Source organism: Giraffa tippelskirchi, chromosome 3, assembly GCF_054371585.1.
Source record: "Giraffa tippelskirchi isolate mGirTip1 chromosome 3, T2T-mGirTip1v1.2.pri, whole genome shotgun sequence".
In the NCBI taxonomy this organism is placed as follows: Eukaryota; Metazoa; Chordata; class Mammalia; order Artiodactyla; family Giraffidae; genus Giraffa; species Giraffa tippelskirchi.
This window is the reverse complement of record NC_137277.1, coordinates 29,792,610-29,801,903: the sequence shown is the minus strand read 5'-3', so window position 1 is coordinate 29,801,903 and position 9,294 is coordinate 29,792,610. Positions and strand designations below refer to the sequence as shown.

At 44.1% G+C, this 9,294-nt stretch overlaps 1 protein-coding gene across 5 annotated transcripts in view; it reads left to right on the top strand.

The window, feature by feature from the left end:
• Nucleotides 1–417: 417 nt before the first annotated feature.
• The window catches only part of LOC145543169 (reprimo-like protein), a 125,892-nt gene continuing 117,015 nt past the window's right edge, over nt 418–9,294 (top strand). For 2 of the 5 annotated variants that reach the window (XM_081583809.1, XM_081583807.1), the window contains exons 1-2: nt 418–495; nt 9,142–9,206. The gene's annotated coding sequence lies outside the window, so the exon portion shown is untranslated. Of the gene's footprint in view, nt 496–3,709; nt 3,799–9,141; nt 9,207–9,294 lie in introns of all 5 variants that reach the window. The other 3 variants (XM_081583810.1, XM_081583806.1, XM_081583808.1) reach the window with 2 other exon arrangements.

Genomic DNA, 9,294 nt, shown 5'->3' with positions numbered 1-9,294 from the left:
GCGATTGTTGGGGGGCGAGACAGAAAATGCTTGCACCAGAGACTCCAGCGAAAAAAGAAATCTCCAGACCCACAATTAAACAGTTGAACGCGAAGACAAGCAGGAACCCTCCCAGCCTTTCTCCAGCGAAGAGCTGCGGTCCACTGACCTCCAACCTTGCTCTGAGGACCCCAAGCCGATACACTGCGACTGCCCTTACCAATGCCTGACTCAATGCTGCAGACAGCCTCTTGCCAAAACCTATACCTCCTCGTCCCTCATCTGAGGCAGAACCTCTGATTACACTTAGCCTTCTTCAGGCCTCTTTACTCGTTCCCCTTCTCCTTTCTCGCAGCCGCCACCAGGGTGGCGCCCGTTGGGACAGCCCTAGCGGGCCGGGAGGAGGGTCCTGCGACCGGAAGCCGGAAGGCGGGCTGTGAGGACGTGTTCCGTGGAAGCCGGAGCGGGACCCGGCGGGGCCGGCAACCTGGAGCCGCTGTACCAGCAAACGCACAAGTGAGGGACGCGTCGGGCACGGGCTGGGACGAAGCCAGGCTGGGCGAGCCCTAGTCCCCTGGGCTAGGGCCTCGGGCGTCCGCCAGAATGGAGGCCTAGTCTTTCCGTCCGGGGGCTGCCGTGGGGACCAGTTCGGAAGGGCTCAGTCTTTGGCCGTGATGCCCAGGTCTGCGGCGGCCGGAGGGTCCGACCTGGTGCCCGGCGACATTGGGCCGAATGCCTTCCGGGATCTCCGAGGCCGTGACTAGCTACTGGGAGACTAGTTGAAGGGAAAGTCTCACATTGTCCAGCTCCAGCCAACTCTGGTCCGCATTGCTAGAACCGGTGGGGACTGAGGGCCCCTGCACATAGGCGTTTACCGTTTAGTTGGAGAGCCAGGGTGTGCGAAAAAAAGTCTAACATGGGGCACCATAAGATGGAAGGTAAATGAGCATTACCAACAGGATCTCCTTAAGCAGTTTAAAAGGATCCATCACTGGGCTAAGGTCGTCAGAAAACGTTTAATTAATGACTCACAGCTCCTAAATGGTATCAGTCCTTAGTCTTGATTGGCCCGAACCTTGTTGCTGCTACGCTGTGGTTTTTATTTTCTCTTTTAGTCTGATTTCGGTTTACACTAAAAGAGCATATTTTTCTGATAAAAGAAGTTGCTCAGAATGTCTGGTTCCAGGTTACCTTGAAGGAAGTTGAATTTTGGTTTAGCTTCTCATAAAATTCCTTGGTATCCTTATTCATACTGCCCTGCATTTTTGGAGCTTGCCGAAATATGTAATTGAATAGGGAAATAAGATCATACCTATCCTGTTTGGGGGGAAAATTGTTTATGAGTTACCTTTTATTATGGTCAAACATAAATAACATCAAGTTTACCTTTTTAAAGCTAACCATTTAATTTTTAATTATGTTTCCAGTATCATGTAATTTACTATTTAAAGTGATCATTTCTAAGCGTACAGCTCAGTGGCATTATAGCACAGTCACAGAGTTGTGTAACCATCATTATCTATTTCCTGAACTTTTTCATTATCCCAAACAGAATCTCATGTACCCATTAAGCGGTACTTCCCCAATTCTCCCCGGGTCCCTGGTAACCTGCTCTACTTTCTGTTTCTGAATTTTCCTGTTCTAGATATCTCATGTAAGTAGAATAATCTGTTTGTCCTTTTGTGCCTGCCTTATTTCACTCAGCGTAAGGTTTCCGAGGTTCATCTGTGTCATAGCATGTATCTGTTGTTCCTTTTATGGCTGTATAATATTCTTTTGCAGAGTTACACACACACACACACTATGTTTTGTTATCCATTCCTCTACTGATGGGCACTTGGGTTGTTTCTACCTTTTGACTATTGTGAATAATACTGCTGAGAACACTGGTGTACAAATGTCTGTATGAGTCTCTGTTTTCAGATTTTTTTGGAATATATACCTACTTATACCTGTCCTATTCTGATACCTTTCAACTTACAGTGTAGTTTTGTGCTGATGAAAATTCTTAAAATCACACCCCCAAGGCCTGGGAAAGAAAGAAAATGGGAACCCACCTCTCTTAATGAATTCACAATAAAAGAAATACTTTAGAGCACTAGAACAAGAGGAAGATGATCCTTTTGTTTCATTTTCTAATTTTGTGTTTCATTTTCTTTTATGTTTCATTAAGTTACTGTTTCATTTTCTACTTTTTACTTTATTGATTCAGTGTTTGGTTTGGGCAGGTGAAAATGTAGAGCCTACTTTGTAATAGTATTGAAATAACAAAATTGGTCTTACACTATTACATGAGCCCTATTCTCATATAAAAATTATAGGAAGGACAGACAAGGGACAAAAACAGACAAGGGACTTTAGAAACTGGATCTGTGAGTCAATTGGAAAAGAAATGAAGCAGGAAATTATGCCCATGTTACTAAGAAAGGACAGATCTTTTATAATAACCAGGCTCAGTGGACTAAGTAGTGCTTTGAAATTGATCTCGTGTACAGTCTCATCTGGTTAGCTAATTTGGTTAAAGGATATTTCTAAGGAGGTTGCACCCCAGTTTACTTATTTATTTATTTTTTGGGCTTAGTTTATTTATTATTATTATTTTTTTATTTGTTTTGCCATACATTGACATGAATCCACCATGGATGTACATGTTTTCCCCTTCCAGAACGCCCCTCCCACCTCCCTCCCCATCCCCTCCCTCCGGGTCATCCCAGTGCCCCAGCCCCGAGCGCCCTGTATCATGCCTTGAACCCGGACTGGCGATTCCGTTTCACATATGATAATTTACATGCTTGAATGCCATTCTCCCATATCATGCTGCCCTCGCCCTCTCCCATAGAGTCCATAATACTGTTCTATTTATCTGTGTCTCTTTTGATGTCTCACATACAGGGTTATCTTTACCAATTGACTAAATACCGTATATATGTTAGTATACTGTATTGGTGTTTTTTTTTTTTTCTGGCTTACTTCACTCTGTATAATAGGCTCCAGTTGCATCCACCTCATTAGAACTGATTTGAATGTATTCGTTTTAATGGCTGAGTAATATTGTATATGTACCACAGCTTCCTTATCCATTGGTCTACTGCCAGTTTATTTTTAAGAATAATTTTATTTGCAGAGCCTCGTGCTACTTGTTACTGGTGCAGCAGGTAGCTGATCACAGAGTAAACTCGGAAACTCAATTATATGTAAACTTAGAGGAGGAATTCTAAACGGTGTCCCAAAGAAGATTTGTGGAGCATAGATGAACTCCTTACCTATACAGGTCTCCAACGACCTACCCTCAAGCTCTATAGACCCTTAGACTCGATAGCAGAGCTCAGCAGCTTTTCCTGTTGAGAGCCAGATAGTAAATATTTTAGGTCTTACAGGCCATATGGTCTCTGTGGTAGCTCTTCAGCTCTGCTATTATTAGTGCACTAGCAGCCTTTAGGCAGTGTGTAAACAAATGGATGTGATTGTATTCCAGTAAAACTTTATTTACAGAAACAGACAAGGGACAAGATTTGACCAGCCACTGCTAGGCCTTCGACTATGTAGTCATTCATTTATTCAGTGAATATTGATTGAGCACCTGCTATGTGTTAGGCACTGTTCCCAGTGCAGACAGTACAGCCCTGCCCTCAGGAAATTGACTTTGTTTTGTGCTGCAGTATATTCATCATCATCATTATGATTATTATTATTGGTGCAGTATGTTCTGATCTGCCTCCTTTCCCCTCAGGGACTGAAACAGGACTGAGGATTCTGGTTCTAGACCTCATCACCTTGTTTTCCTCACCTTTAAAACAAAAGTTTGGGGCTGATTAAACTGTAAGTCTCCTTTCAATTCCATAACACTGGTGATTGAGTGTCTTAAAAAGGAAACAGAATCCTGTGCATATCTGCAGTTAACTTTTGGAGTTGCAGAAATTAATGATTGCAGCTGAACTGATACAACAATAACTGAACATATTAATTTTACTGAAGCTTTGAACCCAGTTTGTGGTTATCTCTTGCTGTGTCCCTGAAAGTACATTGGAATTACATCAGCATTTTAAAGTTGCATATCTTGAAAATGCCTGGACATTGGGGGAAAAAACAGATGAAAAGCAGGTTAAACATTTTACACTTAAATAATACTGTGTTAGGGTGAACTTTATAGTGGCGCTAATAGCCAGGCTTCTATTTTTGAGATCCCAGTGCTTGTAAAGGTGCCCATATTTGTCCAAGATCATTCAGTGCACTGGACCTTATTATCACTAGAGATCCTGATTCAGTAGGTTTGGAGCACAAGAAGCTCTATTTTTAACAAGCTCTCCAGGTGATTTTGATGAACAGCTGGGTTTAAAGACTGTTACCTTATCTCAAGACCAGTTTTTCCTTTTTTTTTTTTTTGATTTTGCTTTCTGATGAGAGGCTAAATATAGTGAAGGCAAAGTGGGTGAGGTGAAAGTGCCCAGATGGTTCCGCTACTTCTAAATAAAGCAAGCAAAGCAAAAACAACAGACTTCCCTAACCCTGTGTGGGTTACCGCAGCAGTGTCATATTGCCTTTGGATCTATGACCCCTTAAATAATTATGTTTATCAGTGCCCCATTTTAGAGTTGAGGACACTAAGGCACCAAGGAGTTAAATGAACTTGTTCATTGCCCCTCAGCTACTGCATAGTGGAACTCAAACTTCAGCTCAGATCTTTTAACTCTAAAACCCTGTTTCCTGCTCAAGTCAGGCAGAAGCAGCATGTGTGCAAAGTGGGTGTATATGATGGGGGTTGGGTAGTTCCATGGACTTAAAAAATTTTTTTTTTTTTATTTGGTTGTGCTGGCTCTTAGTCGTGGCACGTGGGCTCTTCGATCTTCGTTGCTGCATGTAAACTCTGAGTTGCGGCCTGTGGGATCTAGTTACCTGGCCAGGAATCAAACTCCGGCCTCCTGCATTGGGGAGCACAGCATCTTAGCCACTGGACTACCAGGCAAGTCCCTGTATGGACTTTTAAAAAGCAGTTCTGTTTTAAAATTCTTCCTAGGGACCTCCCTGGTGGTCCGATGGTTTAGAGTCTGCCTTGCGATGCAGGGGTTGTGGGTTTGATCCCTGGTCAGGGAACTAAGATGCCACGTGCTGTGGAGCAACTAAGCCCACGCTGCATAACTGGAAGGTCCGTGAGCCCATGCAACCAAGACTCGACGCAGCCAAATAAATAAGTAAGTTTTATTTAAAAGAAAATTCTTCTAGATCTTCTACAGACATTTTCTGAAAAAAGCTCTGCAACATGGACACCTGTTTATTTGCTACTAGGTCTCTGCTTGGTTATGTTTTCACCCACGCCCACCATGAACCCCCTACTAGTCAGGGCTAGGACTTCTGATTTCTAGTGTGCACACTCCCATGTCAGAGTTGCATATCAACTGTTCCTTATTGGCTTCAAATGTGTTGTCTGAATTCCCAGTTCCCTGTAAAAACAGATTTGCCACTTGGCATATAGTAGTTCTCACAATGCCATTCATCCTTGCTCTGTTGTTTTCATTTATTTCCTCGCACGTGGCATGTGGAGATTGGTATCACTTTATTGGCTCTTTTCTAGTTCATGTAAAGCAAAAAGAGATTGGTTGGAAAAAGTCATGTTTCGCTGCAATTTAATATCCATTTTCGCTTAGAAAATAGTAAAAACCAGCTGATGAATGTTATAGGGTTCTGTGGGTATTGACACCATCTCTCCTGCTGCTGTCGTGGAATTTAAGAATTGAAAGTGACTGGCAAGATCTTCCATTTCAATTCACTTTGGTCAGGAAGACCCTTTATAAAGCTCAAGACAGTTCATGTACTCTGTGTGTAAACATGCCAGAGCCCTTTTTTTTGCCTCTTTTTCGAAATTTTGTTCTCAGTTTTTTCCCTCTGTGTTCAGCTGACATTTGTCATCTTGAAATTTGTACCCTTTGGTTCTGGGGCTCCCTTAAGGGGGCTTCCCCGGTGGCTCCATGGTAAAGAATCTGCCTGCAGTGCAGGAGATGTGGGTTCAATCCCTGGATCAGGAAGATCCCCTGGAGGAGGGCATGGTAACCCACTCCAGTATTCTTGCCTGGGAAATCTCACGGACAGGGAAGCATGGCAGGTTATAGTCCATTGGATCGCAGAGAGTTAGACACGACTAAAGCAACTGAGCACGCATGCCCGCACTCCCTTAAGGAGCAGCAACAGAGAACAAGCCCACTCCTCTTGCTGTCATCTCGAGATACTTGAAGAGCCCCAGCTGCCCCATTTTAGTGTAGTTGTTTTTTCCTTTCTTTTCTCAAAGGATTATTATCACTAGCTTTTTTGACTTCCTCTTTGCAACTTGACTTCTAAACTTTCCCAGTCATCTTGTTCATCTCCCATTGGGGGAAATCTTGACTTGGTAGGGTTTCTTGAGCAAATGACTCAAACCTGAATGCCATTCTGTGTTGTGCATTTGACTTTTTTAAAAAATCTTAAAACGCTTTTTATCCCCGACAGATTTTATTGTATTCAGTTCAGTTCAGTCCCTCAGTTGTGTCCGACTCTTTGCGACCCCACGAACCGCAGCACGCCAGGCCTCCCTGTCCATCACCAACTCCCGGAGTTGACTCAGACTCATGCCCATTGGGTCGGTGATGCCATCCACCCATCTCATCCTCTGTCCACCCACCTCATCCTCTGTCGTCCCCTTCTCCTCCTGCCCTCAATCTTTCCCAGCATCAGGGTCTTTTCAAATGAGGCAGCTCTTGGCATCAGGTGGCCCAAGTATTGGAGTTTCAGCTTCAACATCAGTCCTTCCAATGAACACCCAGGACTGATCTCCTTTAGGATGGACTGGTTGGATCTCCTTGCAGTCCAAGGGACTCTCAAAAGTCTTCTCCAACACCACAGTCTAAGTGAAAAACGTTTCCTTTGCTTTGTGATTCAATATCCTAACCAGTCACTGGAGTGCAGAGTTTTGTGCAAATTTCATAATCATAAGTTGATTTTTTAAAAAATACCAGAACAGAACACAGAGCCAAAGGCAGTCCTGTGATAGAACCTGGAAATCTTCCCCAGGACCCCTTGGGTACTCTTGTTATGCCTGCCAAGGGTCCCTCATCCCTAAAGTTTAAAATATTTGTCAGTCACACGGGAGAAATGTGATGTTATTACTTTCAATATGCATTTTCCTGATTACTAGAAGAGTGTTTCTTCATATATTTTTTGTCCATTTGGATTTCCTTTTCTGTCAGTTGCCCTTTACCCATTTTAAAAATTGTTTTGTTTTGACTTTTCCTATTGATTTGTAGTAGTTCCTTATACATTCAAACATATTCCTTTGTTATCTGCTGCGGGTGGCTTCCAGTCTCTGCCTTTTTTTTTTTTTTCAGGTGTGCTTTGGTGTAAAAAGGTTTTGTTTTTGTTTTTTAATGTGGTCAGATCTGTCAGTCTTTTCTTTTGTGGGGCTTGAGGGGTAGCTTTGGTTTTTGTCTTGTTTAATTAAGAAATCCTTATTTAGCCTGAAGTTATAATATGCACGCCTTGAGTTTATCTTTGTGTGTTATACAAGGTGTCTTTTTTTCACATGGTTAACGAACTGAGCCATCAGCATTTATTGTAGTCCGTTCCTTTCCCGCTTCCATTAGAGATTTGCCTCACTGCCCACATCCAGGCCTTCAGGAAAGTCCTCGTTCTCTTTTCCATCAGCACTGCCCTTCCGTGCTCTCTAGCTGTTTTCATCATTACCCTGATCCAGATATCAGTTTCTTCAAGTTGCTGTCCTACATCTGCCTCCATATCTCCATGTGTCTCCATTCTAAAGCATCTGGACTTACCTTCCTGAAGTAGCGACCTCGTCCCGCAGACTCTAGGAGTGATTTCTAGTTGCCTGTCAGGACCTTGGGTCTTGCCCAGGAACCTCTGAGGGTCTGCCCTTGCTTCTGGAGCCATGGGTCATGTTTTGAGACCGCAGGGAAGCCCTGGAAAAGACTTGAGGCAAGTTCAAACCAAATTTGGGCTTCTGGCTTGCATTGATAAATTTGGGGTCACAGTTTGTGGTGCTCACGATGGAGGATGGTTGTTGACATTTCTTCAAGGCCTGGAGATGATAGAAGAGCTCATAGGCCCGCTCCTGTGACTCTCTGTGAAGAGACCAGAAGCCCCAGGAGGCGTTTGTTGGGGTAGGATAAAAACATCCCCAGGATTTATCACAGAGGGCTGCTCAGAAGGGCTCAGAGGGTGACTTTGGCTAAGCCCTGGGAAGCCATTGGGAAGTGCCCTGGGCCTGATGTCAGGACCGGCCAGAGGCCCCGGGTACAGTGCTGTGTTTCCAAATTGCCTCCTATTGCCAAGGAAAGAGGTTTACCAAACAGGAGATCCCTGTCTCTCTGGGCCTTCCTCTGATGGCTCCCTCCCACTAATCCACCTCCTGCCCTTCTCCCCTCTGACCCCAACTCTCAGGCAGGCCAGCCTGCTGGTCACTCATGTGACAGGCCTTGCAGGCCTTTTTGCACGTCATTTTCTCCACATTTTCCTTTACCAAATCACATTTCGAACTCCCTTTGCCCACAGAGCTGCCCGCAGCTCAGTCTCCTGTTGTCTTTGCCTTTGCATAGCACTGCTGCTCAGAGCTTTCTTTTTGTTGACGCTTGTGTGTGTTAGTGTTCTCTTAAATCTTCTTGGGACTTTTCGCATCTATCTGGCCTGTCATTCCGAATTATACTGTTTCTCAAGGACAAGAATTCTCTCTCTCTTGCCCTTTGACTCTCTCTGGTACAGAGCAGCGCTCAGCACATTGGGTCAAAGAACAGAGAGTGGGATTGGCTGGGTCCACATCGAGGTTTATCACTTGGTGTGTGACCTTGAACAAGTTACATAACCTTTCTGGGCTTTGGTTGTCTTATTTACAAAAAGAGGGTGATACTAGTCCTTTCCTCATAGGGTTTTTGACCTTGCAGAACGTCTCAGATGCAGTGAGTGCTCACTGAATGTCGCCTGTCGGCATTGTTTTTAATATTTAACGTTAAAATTTTAGAAACCGTGCCAAAACATGTGACCTGAAGTGCCACATACAAATTTCACAGTTCAGCAACACTGTCCATTTAGATCAGTTCTACGTTAGCATTAGAAAAATTGTCTTTCCTGACCGAAGCACTGTTGATTACGCGTGTCTCACTCATTTCCTCCCTCTCCCTTTGATAGGCAGGTCCATGAAATCCAGTCTCACATGGGACGCCTGGAGACGGCAGACAAGCAGGCTCTGCACTGTGAGTAATTAACTACGCAGACCAGAGTCCTGTCTCTGATGACACGCTGCTAATGGGCTGGGTTTCCTGACTGTGTTTCTGCCTCAGG